Source organism: Pithys albifrons, chromosome 21, assembly GCF_047495875.1.
Source record: "Pithys albifrons albifrons isolate INPA30051 chromosome 21, PitAlb_v1, whole genome shotgun sequence".
NCBI lineage: Eukaryota > Metazoa > Chordata > Aves > Passeriformes > Thamnophilidae > Pithys > Pithys albifrons.
Window position 1 is genome coordinate 5,941,451 of NC_092478.1, and position 14,969 is coordinate 5,956,419.

Here is a 14,969-nt window from a genome sequence, read left to right on the forward strand (position 1 = left end):
GTCACATCATCCTCTGTCAGGACCAGAGGTGTTTTCAGAGTGAAGCAGAGGTATGACCAGAGCACAGGGCTGGGTTTGATCCAACAGCAAACACAAAAGCCTGGGCTGCTGAGAGAACATGCCATGAGAATTTTCACCTCTCCTGAAACCTGAACCACAGCATTTTCCACTTGCCTGTCCGTGCTGTGGCCGCATCTTCACTCTGCTCTGGTTGAACTAATGGCTGTCTCATTAAAGTCAGGGGCTGTCACTGATCTCTGACCTGCCTTGAGAACAGCCCGTGTTTGGTCGGGTCTGTGCTCGGAGTGCCGCAGTCACTGCCTGTGCGATGCTGTACGGCTCAAAGGCCTTCACAGCTCTTTGCAACACCTAATAAATGTCCTTTAAAAATGGGAGTCCATGTCCTTTTCAAAAAAAAGCCCGCCTTTCCGTTGCCAGAGTAGGTTTTCCTGGGTGAGAACCCAACGGAGCCCCAGTTACCTTGAACAAATCCACGTCGGGGATCGGTCGCTGTTACCGCGCTGCGCTCCCGGCCGCAGTTCCGAGCTCCGCCTGCAGGTGGCGGTGCGGGCGCACCTGAGCGCAGCGCCGTGGCCGTATCCCTCTCCCTGTCCCTGTTCCTGTTCCTGTCCCCAAAGTGCGGGACAGTGCGGGGAATTCTCCCCCTGCCAAAGTTCAGCTCAGGGGCTCCGCAGCCCCGTTAGGCTCCACACTGTCGTCTTTTTCTTTCATTCGGCCATGAAAGAAACAAAATCCTGGTTCATACCGTATCAAAAGACTCCCTTTGTCTGTGCTAACCCTAAACCCTCCTCTCCAAGAATTTCTGTCCTCTTATTCTTCCCTCTGCCGTTGCCAGTGTTGTTCCTCTCTCTACTCCCATGTCTTTCAACCTTATACACCCTTAACTTTGTTTTCATCTCGTCTCTCTACCCTGCTTATTTCTGCTCCTCAAATCCTTTTCTGTCATGTGAATCAGAAGATACTCAGCTGTTATGCTGGGTCCAGCCTTCTGACTAATTTCAGGTAAAGCAGGAAGGTAATAGAGTTTCTTAACAGAGTGGGTGTTTCTGTGTGTGAGAAAAGCCACTTAAGTACATTTTTTAAAAGTACAGACATTTTGGTTTAAACATCCATAATAATTTGATGCAAGGTACAGCACAGAAAGCTTCAACCTTGGCAGTTGACAAGGAATATCCAGTATGGTACTGAACACTAATGAAAAAGCCCAAGTACTTTTGATAGTAGCTATCTGAATGTGCTGGTTCTGATCAAGAGCAGCAAACAGGTGCCCATGCTGTACTCCAGGTCTATTCTGTGTATTTGGTCTGCAGTGTGCAGATGCACTGAACTTTGTATCACTGCAACAGTGAAATTAATAAGACATCGTGGGATTAACAGTGAATGAAAACATGGGGGTTTCCTGAACTTTAAATGTAGAGTGTTCAACAACCCTCTGTGGCTTTAATTGCCTGATTTTTGGTAGTGTGAGACATAATATTTTGTTCAGTCACAAAATAGGATAATTGCATGTGTTTAAATCACTCTTACCTGCCTGTTATTTAATCTATGGCTAGTTCAAGAGGGAAAGCACCAAGGAGCTGGAAGGTGCAGCAGTGACATGTCTGCAGCTCCAAATGTCTTGAGGTGCCATCTGAGAACATCAGAACAAAGGTAAGATTGTTGTAACTGATATGGTAGGACTAGGATCTGTTGATTTTAGGTTTTGGAAAGTAGTAGAACATGCAATTCTTGGTAGGGTGCAGAGAGGGAACATGGTTCGTGTGGCAGAGACATCACAACTAAATATTTTGATAGTAGTGATTCATCTGGAGGGCATGAAGAGATGTCTGACAGTTTTTTATTGTTTTTTTTCCCTACAAATCTAATCTGGTTTTCAAAATAGCAAACCTTTTAATAGAGATTAAATGCAAAGATGACTTTAGTAAATATACAAATAATTTTTTGATGGTGAAGAGAAATGATGCAAACAACTATTTACTTCCTTGTAATAGTGTAATAGTGAAAGTCTCAGACATGTTTCTGTAATGACTGGGCTGAAGTCATTCAGCTGCAAAGTTGAGGCTTTTGTGTTTCCAAGAAATACAAATTCCATTCTCCAACAGCATAACTTGAGTCCTAAGATGTTGTATGAACCCAGATGTAGATGAGAACCTGCATTCTGAGAGGGCGTTTGGGCTGAGCTTCAATAGTTTTGACCAAAATTATTAATTCAGAAAACTTCTGCTCAGAAGTCATTTAATCCTGCAGTTGGCCCAATGCACCACTCACTGAGCAATCTGGCCAGAGTTCTTTTCACCTTTGTTTGAGCAGCTTTGCCACCCAGCCCTGCTGAGCCTTGAGAACGTTCCCTGTTCCCCAACATCTCCACCTGGCTCAGGTGCTGCTGTGCCAGCGACTCTAACGGGGCCCACTGTGAGAAAGAACATGGGCACAGGCAGCTGTTCTGTGTTCTCCCATGGCAATCAGGAACAAAATACCAACCTCAGGTGCTTCTATGTTTCCATTTTCAGTCACCTAGAATCTCTGAGCATGAAGATGGTGGATGAAAAAGGCTGTGTTGTGTCCTGAAATTACTATTACAGAGTTTAGAAAAGCTTGTGGCGCTCATTAAGCTGCCAGCATAGCAAGGGATAATGTCAGTAAAAGAGGCAAGCCTATTTGTAGGCTTTGGTTTCTCTTACTGAAATGAGGAACCCATTTCTGCACCAATTCTGGTAAGTGATGACCGTTGATAGGTGATTACAATAACTGAATGATTAAGGGCCAGTCAGAAGGTTGTGTCAAAGGCCCTGTTTTTGTGCCTCCCTGATGACTCCTGCAGTAAGTTTTCACATGCCAGCATCAATTTCAATATGAAATAGTACCTGTGCCACTGGCTAGCCTGGGATTTTCCTTGTGTTTACACAAATGTAATAACTACATTCTGCCACTTTTACAGCTGGTTACAGTAAGTAACTGAGTACTCTACAATTCAAAGTTGAGTGGATTTAACTGTTCAAAGGTTGTGTACAGGTGACTCTTGGTTGAGGTAGAGAGGGTTTCACAGGAGGCTTGTTATGCAAGATAAACATTAGAACAAGGGAAGACAGTTGGGAGACTCCTGTGTAACAGGGCGAGGTCATGCTTTACATTCTTGCATGGAAAAACAAATCATTTAGATCACACTACAGACTTACCAACATCCACTCTAAGGCCAGAATCAAAGCTGGTGCTGTTCTTTCTGTTCTGTGCATGCATGACCTTGGAAACCTAAAGCTGAAATTGTGTGGAAGTAGTCTGTACATTAGAAATATGGAAATAACAGGCCTAAAATGGAGCAGTGCCAGCAGGTTGGTCAATGTGTTTTGTTTAGTGTTTAGTTCTTGCTCTTAAGCCCATAGACAAATGGTAAAGTCTGCTTTGGTTATTAACAGCTTTGGGGCCTAATGTAGAAACTTTCTGTGTAGTGAAAATTTTTCCTTTTTAAAATATTTTTTAATTTGATTCTTAATTTCAGGCTTTATAAGGAAAAGACTGTGTAAATTTATGGTTTATGTAAAATACAGGATAGCATTCTGCCCTTCACGTGGCTTGACACAAACATACCTCTGGTCACATTCTTCTGTCAGAATTCAATTCACTCTCGCCACCGAAAGTCATTTGAGCTCTGTAGGTACTGAATAGAATTCTTCCAGCCCAGGCCAGGTCTTGCTTAGCACCATTTGTCATTAATTGAATGTTCTTTAAATCATTCTTCAGCACTTCGTAAGCTCTTTATTACTTGGTTCGTTATGTCACAGGCATTACTTTTTGTTTAGAGACACTTGAGCTTGAGGACTTGATACTTAACAAAAACCTCTCTTCCCTGGTGTTTGGCTCATTTTCAAATATCATAAGGAAGTAATCTTTACTGTGATACTGTACTGAACAGGAATACACACTATTTCTGGGAGAAACAAATAATATTCACCCTGATCTGTTTTAAAGGAAACAGTTTCTTATTTGTCATAGCTTTTAACTTGGCATTATAAATTGTGCCTTCATATAAAAAGCTCTGATAAGCTGTGAACTGAACAGGCAGCACATCTGTGAGTCTTAAACATTCAGTATCATAATATTTTTTCATTGTGAGAGTCCTTAACCTTAAACTGTAAGAATGAGTCTTTAGAGCTTTGTGCTCTGCAACATTGTGTCCCTCAGTGTCACCCCGACCAGCAGAGGTGTGTTTGAGGTGAGCAGTCTCTTGGTCAGAGCAGTGTTCTAAAGCAAGTCACTGACACCCAAAAATGGCCAGACATGGAACTTCACTGCCCATTGGATCAGTTGCTTTCCTGCAGCCTTCCCTGCTGCTCACAGCTGATGTATTTCTGCTTGAGCATGAGCCAGCTGGCACATCTTTCAACTTTTGTATTATTTGATTAATTTATCTTATACTTCTGTCAAGCCAGGTTTTATGAAATAGTGCTAACTGAAGTATACGCTAATCATCAAGTGTTCCTTTCAGCTTGTGATTAAGCAGGGCAGGCACATTAACTTTAAAAAAAACCCTGTTCTTTGAAGAGTATTTTCTGTTTTCGTCATAATTGTGTTTGATATTTAAAAATAATTTTTAAAAGTTTAGAAGCAGAGGGAAGCACCTGTCACTTGCAGCTGAGAGCTTCACAATGTTTGTATTTGTCACTGAGAGAGAGGTGCCTGGCATTGCTCACTTCACTGGTAGAGCCTGAAGAGGACAGTTCTGGAACTGCTGTTTGCTGTCCTGCCTGTGAACTGGGAGCCCCAAGAAGTAAACTTACCTACTCTCTAACTATCAACCTGAGTGCCTTTTATCCAAGAAGAATCTGTCTCCATGTTCTGCATGGGTCCATTTTGAGCAGGATTATCTTGATTTTTGTTTTTTTAATCAGTAACTTCCAAGCCAGGTTGGCTTGGGTGTTTCACAGAATCATTGAGGTTGGAAAAGACCTCCCAGATCACTAGACACAACTTGTGATTGATCCCCACCTGTCACCCAGTCCAGAGCACTGAGTGCCACATCCAGTCATTTCTTGGACACCTCCAGGGTTGGGGACTCCACAACCTCCCTGGGCAGCCCCTTCCAATGCCTGACAACCCTTTTTATGAACAAATTCTTCCTGATGTCCCACCTGAACCTCCTGCCCAACTTCAGACTGAATGGCCTCGTTACCAGTGGTCTTCCTTCTGCCAAAGTTCAGCCTCATCTGTTTAAAAACCACTGTATTTTATGTCTTTTTATTATTACAGCTTGTTGTTTGCATGGTCTCTGGTATCCTTCTTGAGAGAAGTTTAAAAGTGCTGGTGTTTTGATTAGTGTTTCCTGCCCTTTTACAGAATGGATTTTAGAAGACACAAAACTGACAAATTCTTGCAGCTGATGAGGTTGACTCATGTTCTGCATTAGGTAAAATCACACAGGATCTGGAATTTTTTCAGCCTTGCTTCAATTTCTTAGCAGTCATTCCTTCTACAGAAAGTCAGATGTGTCTCAAGTGGTGTGAAACAAGGAACAAGATAAAGCAGAGTATTTTTTTCCACAGTTGTGCAACTGCAAGAGCTACTTTCTCTTTTATTTTGTGTTTTTCCCTCCATTTGTAGAGGTCAGAGATACGGTGAGTTTAATAACAGTTTACAGCATAGAACACAGTTGAGTCTTGGAGCTTTCTCTCTCCCAAGAGCTCTGTCAAGTTTGTCCTCTTAGCTGCAAGTGTCTCACAGGGCATGTTGAAGCTTTATGGCAAAGAGTTTCAAAAATAATCCTCAGATTGCTTTTTAGGTGCTTAACTTGGGAGACCTTCAAAATTATATTTGTTGATAATCTTACGCATTTCACTATGTGGCTGTTTAACCTCGGGAAAATAAGGTCAGGTCTGTTGTGCTTTTCATGGGCTGCCCTGTGTGTTTGAGGTGTGTGGAACCTTTAGGTTACTGTCTGTGTGGTGGGCCAGCCTCATAGCTGCAATAATTAACATTTGGGCTGTCGTGGGCAAGGCAAGAGAGCACAGCAGCTTACAGGGATCTTAGTCCTGGGGACTGCTGAAGAACCCATGAGAGCTCTGAACCCACCGTTCTCTCCCCTGCTCATTGCCTCCCACTGCCAGATGATTTCCATGCACGGAACACCCTCTGACATGTTGAGACTTGGATGGCAAGGACCAGGAAATTGGGTATTCCCCCCTAGTGTGGCTCTGAGTTAGGAGGCACTGACATGGTAATGATAATTTTACAACTATCTCAGAACCAGGGTTTAAAAATACAAAGGTCTCCAAATCCTGCTCCCTCCTTTACAGGACAGAGCCTGCAGGATGCCACAGTGGCACTATGCCAAGTCTGGTAATTTCTAATTGATTAAATGCAGTGAAAAGGCATCCTGTGTGTATTATGAAACTTGAGATGGAGAGCCAATCCCTGCACTCTAACTTCATTACCCTCATAAGCAAAGGTGCAGGTTTTATAGCTGAGGAAATGATACAAAAAATGTACACAATATGAGTGGTATTTAGCATAAAAAGTAAATTGAATGCAACTCATGTCTGGTTGAGAAAGGAACAGAACCATAAACCCTTTGATCTAACAAAGAGGCTTTGAAAGGAGCAGACTGGGTACAGTACTGAACCTGTAATCAGCTCGCTTTATTGCTCTATATGGGGAGGGGCTTATTTATTTACTATTTAGGAAGCGCTTTCAATTTTATAAGTATCTGAAAGAAATCACAGATCATAATGAAGTAGCTTTGCTGTGTAGAACTCTGTAACACTCTTATGAAACTCTGGAATTCACAGGGACTCTCTGTTAAAAGTCGTGAGACACAACTCTTGCCTTTGTGCTCTGTCAAATTCTGTCTTGGTCTATAACAACAAAGACAGTCTAGATAATTTCTTACCAGGATGTTTACTTCCCATGCTGTCTGAGGGTTCTGAGCCAAAGCCACTGGAGTCAAAGGGAAGGGCTCCCATGTAGTTCAGTAGCATTCACCATCTTACACCATTTTTCACTGCTCTGAATACTCAGAGACAGGGCTATGCTTCATCATGGTTACCAGAATTAAAAAACAGTTTTCTTTATGCAGTTTTACAAAACACAGTATCTGCAGCAGCCTGGATGAACAAGTTCAAAAGGTGGGTCTGAGGCTGAAGGCTGGGACATCCTCAACAAATCGGCTTGGAGTCTGGGCTCAAAGGCATCGCTCCTTGTTACACTGCTATGTGAGGAGAAGGCAGAAAGAATTCTGAAGTTTCTTTGTCCTCTAATTAGTTGCTTTCTTTTCCCATGCCCCTATGCTGTTTTGGAAAAATAAGTATTGAAAGTCCTGCTGCTGCTTTCAGTGCTGAAGAACTGCCTTTCCCTTTGTTTGTTTTCAACTTTATCAGTATTAAAACCTGCAGCCTTTAAAAATGAGTTGATGGTTTATACTGCTCTCGTGTGTGTGTCTCACCACTGATCCGGGTGCACTGACTCCTGCTGGTTAATTGGAGATTGGGTGGTGTGTTTCTTGCAAAATGGTCATCTGACTGGGTAGGAACTTATTACAAAACCTTTCCAAAACCATGCACGAACTATCATTTCTTACATCCTTATCCAAAGGATGTAAGACACTGTGTGGGCAGGTACTTGAGAAGTCATCTTTTCTGCAATGGTTGTTTTACCAAATCAAGACATTAACTGTGAGGATTTATCTATCAGTATGATGTCATTTCAGGGTGCCAGTCACCTGTCTTTCACACATGCTGCTTTGCTCTTCCATTGAAAAGAAATGAGATTTCAGAAGCAAAAACATGGGAGGAAATTTGGATCAGAGATGTTATGTTGGATGAGGATTTAGACACTTTGTGGAAGTACAGGAACTATTGATCCCCAAAACCCCACTAGGAAGAGAATTCTGTTATTTCAGAGAATTCTCAGATTGCAATTAAGTCTTCAAAGCTGGTATGTGAGAAGAAAGAAGGACATGACATAGAGGTTTTCAGCATGTGCTGGTCAGAGAGCTGTTGAGCTGCTGGAGCCTGATGGACAGTGTTGTAAAGGCACAGAAAATTCCCCTTTCTGTTCCCTTCTGCCAGGTTTCAGATTACTAAGTCAGAACTAATCATCATCAAAACAAGATGAGGCAAGAAGGTACTTTTGACCAAAGAAGTTACTATTTTTATCCCTTAAGTAAAGCATACAGTCTATATCAGCTCCTCTGGCTTTGGTGGCTGTGGTCCCAATGCAAGAATTGGATGAAGCACTTGGCCTGCATGAAGTTATTATTTTGCATCTTACCCTTTTGGAAATGCAGACAAAATTTGTTATGATTAATAAGAGCACCTGCTAATTAGTCTGTGACAGTCTCTTGATGTGTGTATAAGGACTGTGTATTATAATTAACCCCTGTGACTTAACCCACCCATAAAGCCACCCATCATGTTCTAGAATCTGACCTTGCTCCATGTCACCACACATTACATTTCAGGAATATTCCACAAATCCCAGCACTATTCAGTGTACCCTATTCTAGCAACTGCCTCAGGTTCATCTTCATGTTGGATTTGCTTGCTAAGGAGTTCCAAATGAAGAAACAGTTATTTTATTAAATGTTGCAGGATTAGTCAGGATATGCGTGACCACATTTCCAAAGCACACCCTGTGTATGTGACAGGAGCCACAGCACCAGGGACAGGGAAGCACCACATGTTGGCAGCACTGCCTGAAAAGAGCTTGCACGTTCAAGACTGCTCGTCCCCTGCTCACTGACAGTGTAGGATGAATGTTTCTCCAGTTACACAATCATTGGATGATCAACAAGCACATTTTAAAAAGTAGGAGATGTAATGAGAAGATATGTTCATACTGACGTATTTATTAAGATTTGTGATGGGAGACAAAATTTCCTAAATTAGTCCAAAGATTCTTTCCGTGAATTGAAAGTAACAGCAGAGTAGCAGAAGATTGTATTCTGGGATGCTCAACACAAACTGATCAGGGAAATGGTCTGTATTTCAGTGTGTAAGTGGTCTGTGTTTCCATGTCTGTATTTCCATGCCTTTCAATGTATTTCAGTGTGTAAATATTGAGGTGGACTTGCAGCACAAAATCAATGAAAACTGACTAAAAATACTCTGAAGATACTGAAGAATGTGCCATGGAAATCACTTTTTGGCAGGGGAAGATAGATAGTTGCTAGAAAAGGAGCTTTTTAAGCTCATACCCCACACCTTCTGTCACTGTTTCTCTAACAGGAAGAACAGAGGAAGGAAATTGCACAGAAAGTTTGGAAATGTGATGTCATTTGCACGGACACTGAAGGCTGTGCAGGCATAGGCAAGACTGGCCTAACTGGAGTGCTTAGCAAGGAGTCCTTAAATACAGGTTAAGTAGTAAAAAGGCTCATAAAGATAAAGCAGAGCCATAAAATTGCCTGAGAAGACCCATTTCCATCCAGGAAACATGGAAAGCAGATCAACATGCAATGGTTTTGTAAAGACTAAGATAAGGTGGCCAAAGTGTGACCTCTGAATGTGCAGAAAACAATAATGAGTAGAACAAGTCAGGAGTAAGGAGAAGTGAGAGACTCAGGGGTCAGAAGTGGAGACTCGGAGGGCAGTAATAAAGACAAGTCTGGGAGTTTTGCTGGAGTTGTTTCAGCAGTGCTCTGTTTCTTGCTGAAGCTTTAAATGTTCATAATCGAAGTTACTTTTATACTTCAATATTCTGTTCTTCATTTCGGTCCATAAATGTATGGGCTTTTGAAAACCAGTATTCAAATCTCTTCTGTTACCTGTCCTTGGTTAGAAATTCTACTGCCCACAGCCAATGCTCTGTTACTGAAATTGGAGTTTATTCCTCAGACTGTGCTTTTACTAAAGGAAACCTTCACAGTTCTGTAGTTCACTGTTATTTTTCGAGAATAAATCTGGTTTTGCACGCAGTAATCTTGAGGTCATCTTTCTTCCCATCCTGCTGTGAGAAGTGTGGATTGCAGGACCAGAGATAACACACACATTTGCCACATGCCAGCTTTTCCTTATTCTCAGTGACACCTTCAGTGGGCTAAATGTAATGAAATGATGCCCAGGAGTGTAGGACACAGTCCAGCCTGTCACAGGCATGAGTAGGACACCGGACTTTAGGTCCAGTCACCTGCTAATTGCTATTTCCCCTTTTTTTTATTCCTTTAATTTTATTTTTGCTGCTGCAGCTGTGGCTGAGGATCCCAGGAGTGAGTCAGGAGGTGTCAGCAATCACTTCTGCTTGAGCCAACGTGCAGCCAGGCACACGAAATCTGGTTATTGATTGTCTCATGGCTTTGTTCCTCCCTTACTTCCTCATCCCTGGTTGTGAGATACAAACATGGGAATTTTGGAAAGGTTGACGGATGAGGGAACTTTGTTATTTCTGCATGTCTGAGTTTGGCCTGACAGTGGGCAGACAGGAAGGGATGGGTTTACTGGCATGGCACTGTAAATTTAACACTCTCCTTCACTTTCATTTTCACCCTCACAGTGAAATTTTCCACCCTGCCCTGCCATGGTTTGACACGCAGCCTTCCACTGGAGAGCAGGAGGTGGCAAAGGAAACATTACCCTTTCCACCCTAAACTGCTGCTTTTAGTGTGCCTTCAATCTGCAGAAACTAAAAAGGAGTCCAGACAAGCACCTAGGCCTGGTCTTTTATTTTTCTATTAATAGAGTTGTTATCCCCAGTTTATAAAGAAAACTTCAAAATAATAAAGAAGCCAGTGAAGAAGAGGCTACAGTTATTGGTGAATGTGTTAAAGCCTTGAAGGAAGAGTCAGCAATCAGAACACACCCTGAAAAACAGAGCTGACATCTTGCAAAGTCTGGGGGAAGATTCAAACCAAACCAATTTTCTTTGGGAAAGGAAAAACCAAACCAGTATAAAAGAAGATGGTTGACAGTAGTCAATGACAGGAGATATTTGGGAACAGCTTTTTCAACAGTAGTTATTATTGTTATTAATTTTGTCTTTCTTTGTCAGAAACCACCAGAAGCTTCCAGTAAAACCACTGGATCTATGGAGGTTCCAGAGAATAAAGGCAGGGAGAAGAATTGGTGAGAAACTCTGTTGTTTCATTGCCTTAATCTCATTTTTAAGACATGCAGTCCCTGGGATTTGGCTTCCACAGCCCCGTTTCTTTTTGTGTTTAAGGGTGGAATGTCACAAGGAAGGAAAGTGTCCAGAATATTATTTTCACTTTTGTTTTTATGTTCTAAATTAAATGTAACAAACTGATAACACTGAAGTTTTGCATTTTTATAGGAGTTACCAGTTTCACTTTACATGATTCCATTAGACATTTAAAGAAGGAGAGGCTGAGAAGGTGGAAACTTCTAGTCTGCACTATCACATAATTCTCCAGGTATGATTTGTAAATGCAGTTGTCACTGTTTCTATCCCCATCCTTTAGTACATTGTCACCATACTCAGACGAGCTTTAAGGACGGTGACTGAAATGTACCCCCATGAGATTTGCAAGCACTGAAAATTAAGACCAACTGCAGTGGTCACCTTATACCTCTTTAAAAATTCTTGTCATACAACTGCTGGATTCCTCACAACACAGGTGTCACAGGGTTGCTCTGCCATTTCTGGAACTTTTAGTATTTAGTGTAGGAATTGGGAGACTAAAAATGTATTTTTGCAGATGACATTTTTGGATGAGCAGTGCAAAGTTACTGGCAGGTACGATCCCAGGGTGGTCTGGCACCCAGGCTATGCCACAAACCCTCACCGTTGTCATTATTTATGTGTTTATTTACCTCTGAGTTGAAAAGCCCAGAGAGGCTTTCCTGTGGCTCAGTGCCTGTTTTGCCAGGAATTGGAGACAGCACAAACAGACAATACTTGTCCTACAGTGAATTTTGGTATGATAAACACACTGAAGTGTTGCCAGGGAAATGTCTCTCCAACAGTTTAGTGACAGCAAGCTGAGAAATGTGATTGAAGCCTCATAGGCAGTAGAGAAACGGCACTTCAACCCAGAAAAGGAACAGAAAGTGAATGAATGTTTATCCCAATGAGTTATTTGTACCACAAAGTGGCCACTTGTGACAGAAGCATTGAGCATTTCACCAAAACCCGTGAGTGCATTTCCCCGATGTAAATGGCCTTTCATCCTCCCACTCCATTTTGACTTATTTGATCCTCTTATTCCTCAGTGTCCCATCCCAGCTTACCAGGCAGCTGTTCTGCCCTCACACTGACTTGTAATAGTGTTCTGGTGGTCCAGAAATACTTTGTTGCAGCTGATCTTGCTGCTGGTGCAGGGAGATGGTGCCCCGTGAGGGTCCTTCTCATTCCTCTTTTAATGATTGTGTGCTATTGGTGGTTCAAGACCAAATTTCCTGTCCAGCCAGTGATCAAATGGTAAAGCAGAAAGCAAAGTATGTTTCCTCAGGAAAGGAAATACATAAAGACAGAGCCATCCGTTTGTAGATAGAAATGGAATTTACTTCACCCTTAGTACAGGAGGGTCGGGGAAGCCCCAGCAAATCTGAGATGCCAAGGGTTTATAGGGGCCCCAATACTGTATTTATTGTGCTGTCACATGCAGCCTTGCTGCAAGATCCTCATGGAGACATCTCAAACAGACAATAGTTGGGTCATTTAGGAAAAGAGTTAGAAAAAATTCGCTAGTAACCCATGAAAAGTTGTGACAGTTGAACATCATCTCTTCAGGGTTCCGTCAATGGAAAATCAGCCCTTGTTGTTATTAGCTTTGCTTTGAAGTCTCAAGGTATCCTGAGTCCAGAGGAGCAGCCTTAGAAACACCTTGAGCTGATGCAGCATCTTGCAAGTATGATATATAATATCACAACCATAACATGACTCAGTTGGAAGGAAGTTGCAGAAAGCTGATTGTTGAGACTACAGACCATCACACATTCAGAAAGAAAACAGAATTTGACTCAAGATGACAGCATGGTCAGCATGCCATTGAATAGGTCAAAGTCTGCTGGGAAAGGGCACCTCTTTCATCAAAGTTAATGCAAGGAAAGCAACTGGTTCTTGCATTCTGATATGGCAGAGGCAGAAGTGGCTGTGCAAAAACAGGAAATATTTGCGGAATCGGTTTTCTGAAGGAAAAACCTTCAAGCAGTGTAGAATATTTGTAGAAGGAGTGCACAGTGAGCTTGTTTAGTTAATCTCTGACTCCACCTGAGAAATGAATGGTGCTGTCTTGTTCTTACTGTACAGAGGGAGTTTTATTATCATTTTCAGTGAGTAAAAAAACAGGTCTTGTTTGAGCAACTGGAGTGATTAAGCAGTTCCCTCAATGGCTGTACCTCAGCCAATCCTTTAAACAATTCTCCTAAGGAAAGAAGATCCTTCTTCTGGTTATCCCAAATCTGATTTTTCATATTCAATCCCTACATAGCCTTTCTGGGATTTCAGCAGTCTCCAAGCACAGGGAAATAAGGAGGGTGAATACTAAAAGCTTAGAAGCCATTGGGTAGAGTTGAATTCAATTAAATTTCTTTCTTGCAGTACTAGACATTAAGAGTCCCCACGCTCTGTAGAAAAGAGAGGTTAATAAGAAAGGGAAGGATGGCAATGGGATTTTTAAACCCTATCAAAACAGCAAATGCAAAGAGGTGTGTAAAGACAGCACTTCATGGCATGGCATTGAGACACAACTCACACATAATTTCTCCCTGCTGATTAGATGTTTAGAATATTTTAAACAAAGGGATGTCACCTGCTAATTCTGGTGAGAGAAAAGGCAACACATTAAACTAGAAATACAGGTGTGAAAATTCCCAAGAAGTGGATGCAAAGCAGCACAGGCTTGATACAGCCCAGCAGATGAATGCTCAGAAAACTCAGGTCTATTTTTCAAAAGATTGATCTCTGGCAACCCTGGATTATGTACAGGGGCTCTCATGCATGAACACGTGAGCACAGCACTTGCTTTGCCTCTGGAGTGCTTTAAACAAGAACTTAATATTCATTTTCAAATAGAAAAACTAGACACAGGGAGAAGAAAACACCTTGCCCAAGCTTGTCCTGTAAAAGTGTGACAGATGAAAAAAACGAATGTACATTTCCTTATTTCCCTGTCTGCCTTATGACCCATTTTTGTAGATCTTTGATCGGCACCTGTAAATCTTTCTCTGATTATCACAGTGCCACATTTGACCTCATATTAGTCAGCACATATATTAATCATCTTTAATTTGTAAACAGATTCCTTAGAATAGTCAGACATAATACCAAGAAACAAATAAAGCAGGTCAAAATCCTTGTTGGTGCCCTGGTCTGGCACTGCTCTTGTGGGCTGCAGGTGCCTGGCAGTACTTGGTGCTGCTGCCAGCTGTGGTTCTGCAGGGCTTGTGTCTTCCAGACTGCAGGGAGAAGTCTGACTTTGTGATATGTACATGTTATCTAGCATTGAAAATCAGCTCAGCAATCCTGTCCAGCTGTCCTGCTCGTATCCCTGCATCCAGCACGGTGGGAAGAGTTTATATTTCACAAGTGCAGTTTCCTTCCAGTATTCCTAGTACTTTGTAAAAGCACCAAGGAACAAAGCTCACAGGCAGCAACAGGCAGAACAGGGAGCTCTGGAGGGCAAGGAATTCTACAAATACTCTGTTGAGAAAGATCCTTTAAAACCTGATCAAAAGTAAAGAAAACATATATTTATGTAAAACATAAATACTTGTCCTTAGTTATAATCATCTGATTAAATGATTTCCTGGCCCACATGGTAAAGCTCTGTGGCTCTAAAATTTCTCTAGAAGTTGCCCACTCTGTTTTTACAGGTGGATACTGCAGGTACTGTACAGCCATGGAGACTGGCCACACAATGCTAAACTATAAGAAGCCTTTTGGGATTTATTTTTTTAATTTTAACCCTTGTGCAAGGTTGCAAACGCTGTTCAGTGATATCCTGCCCTTCTCATGGAGCTTGGGCAGGAATCAAGGCTGCAGCAAGTAGGGGAAGGAGGGGA

The 14,969-nt window shown here is 42.0% G+C and overlaps 1 protein-coding gene across 8 annotated transcripts in view; it reads left to right on the forward strand.

Moving 5' to 3' along the window:
• The window catches only part of LYRM9 (LYR motif containing 9), a 31,073-nt gene extending 29,412 nt beyond the window's left edge, over positions 1 to 1,661 (forward strand). For all 8 annotated transcript variants that reach the window (XM_071575342.1, XM_071575347.1, XM_071575345.1 and 5 more), the window contains one exon: positions 1,575 to 1,661. The gene's annotated coding sequence lies outside the window, so the exon portion shown is untranslated. The remainder of the gene's footprint in view (positions 1 to 1,574) is intronic.
• Positions 1,662 to 14,969: the final 13,308 nt, after the last annotated feature.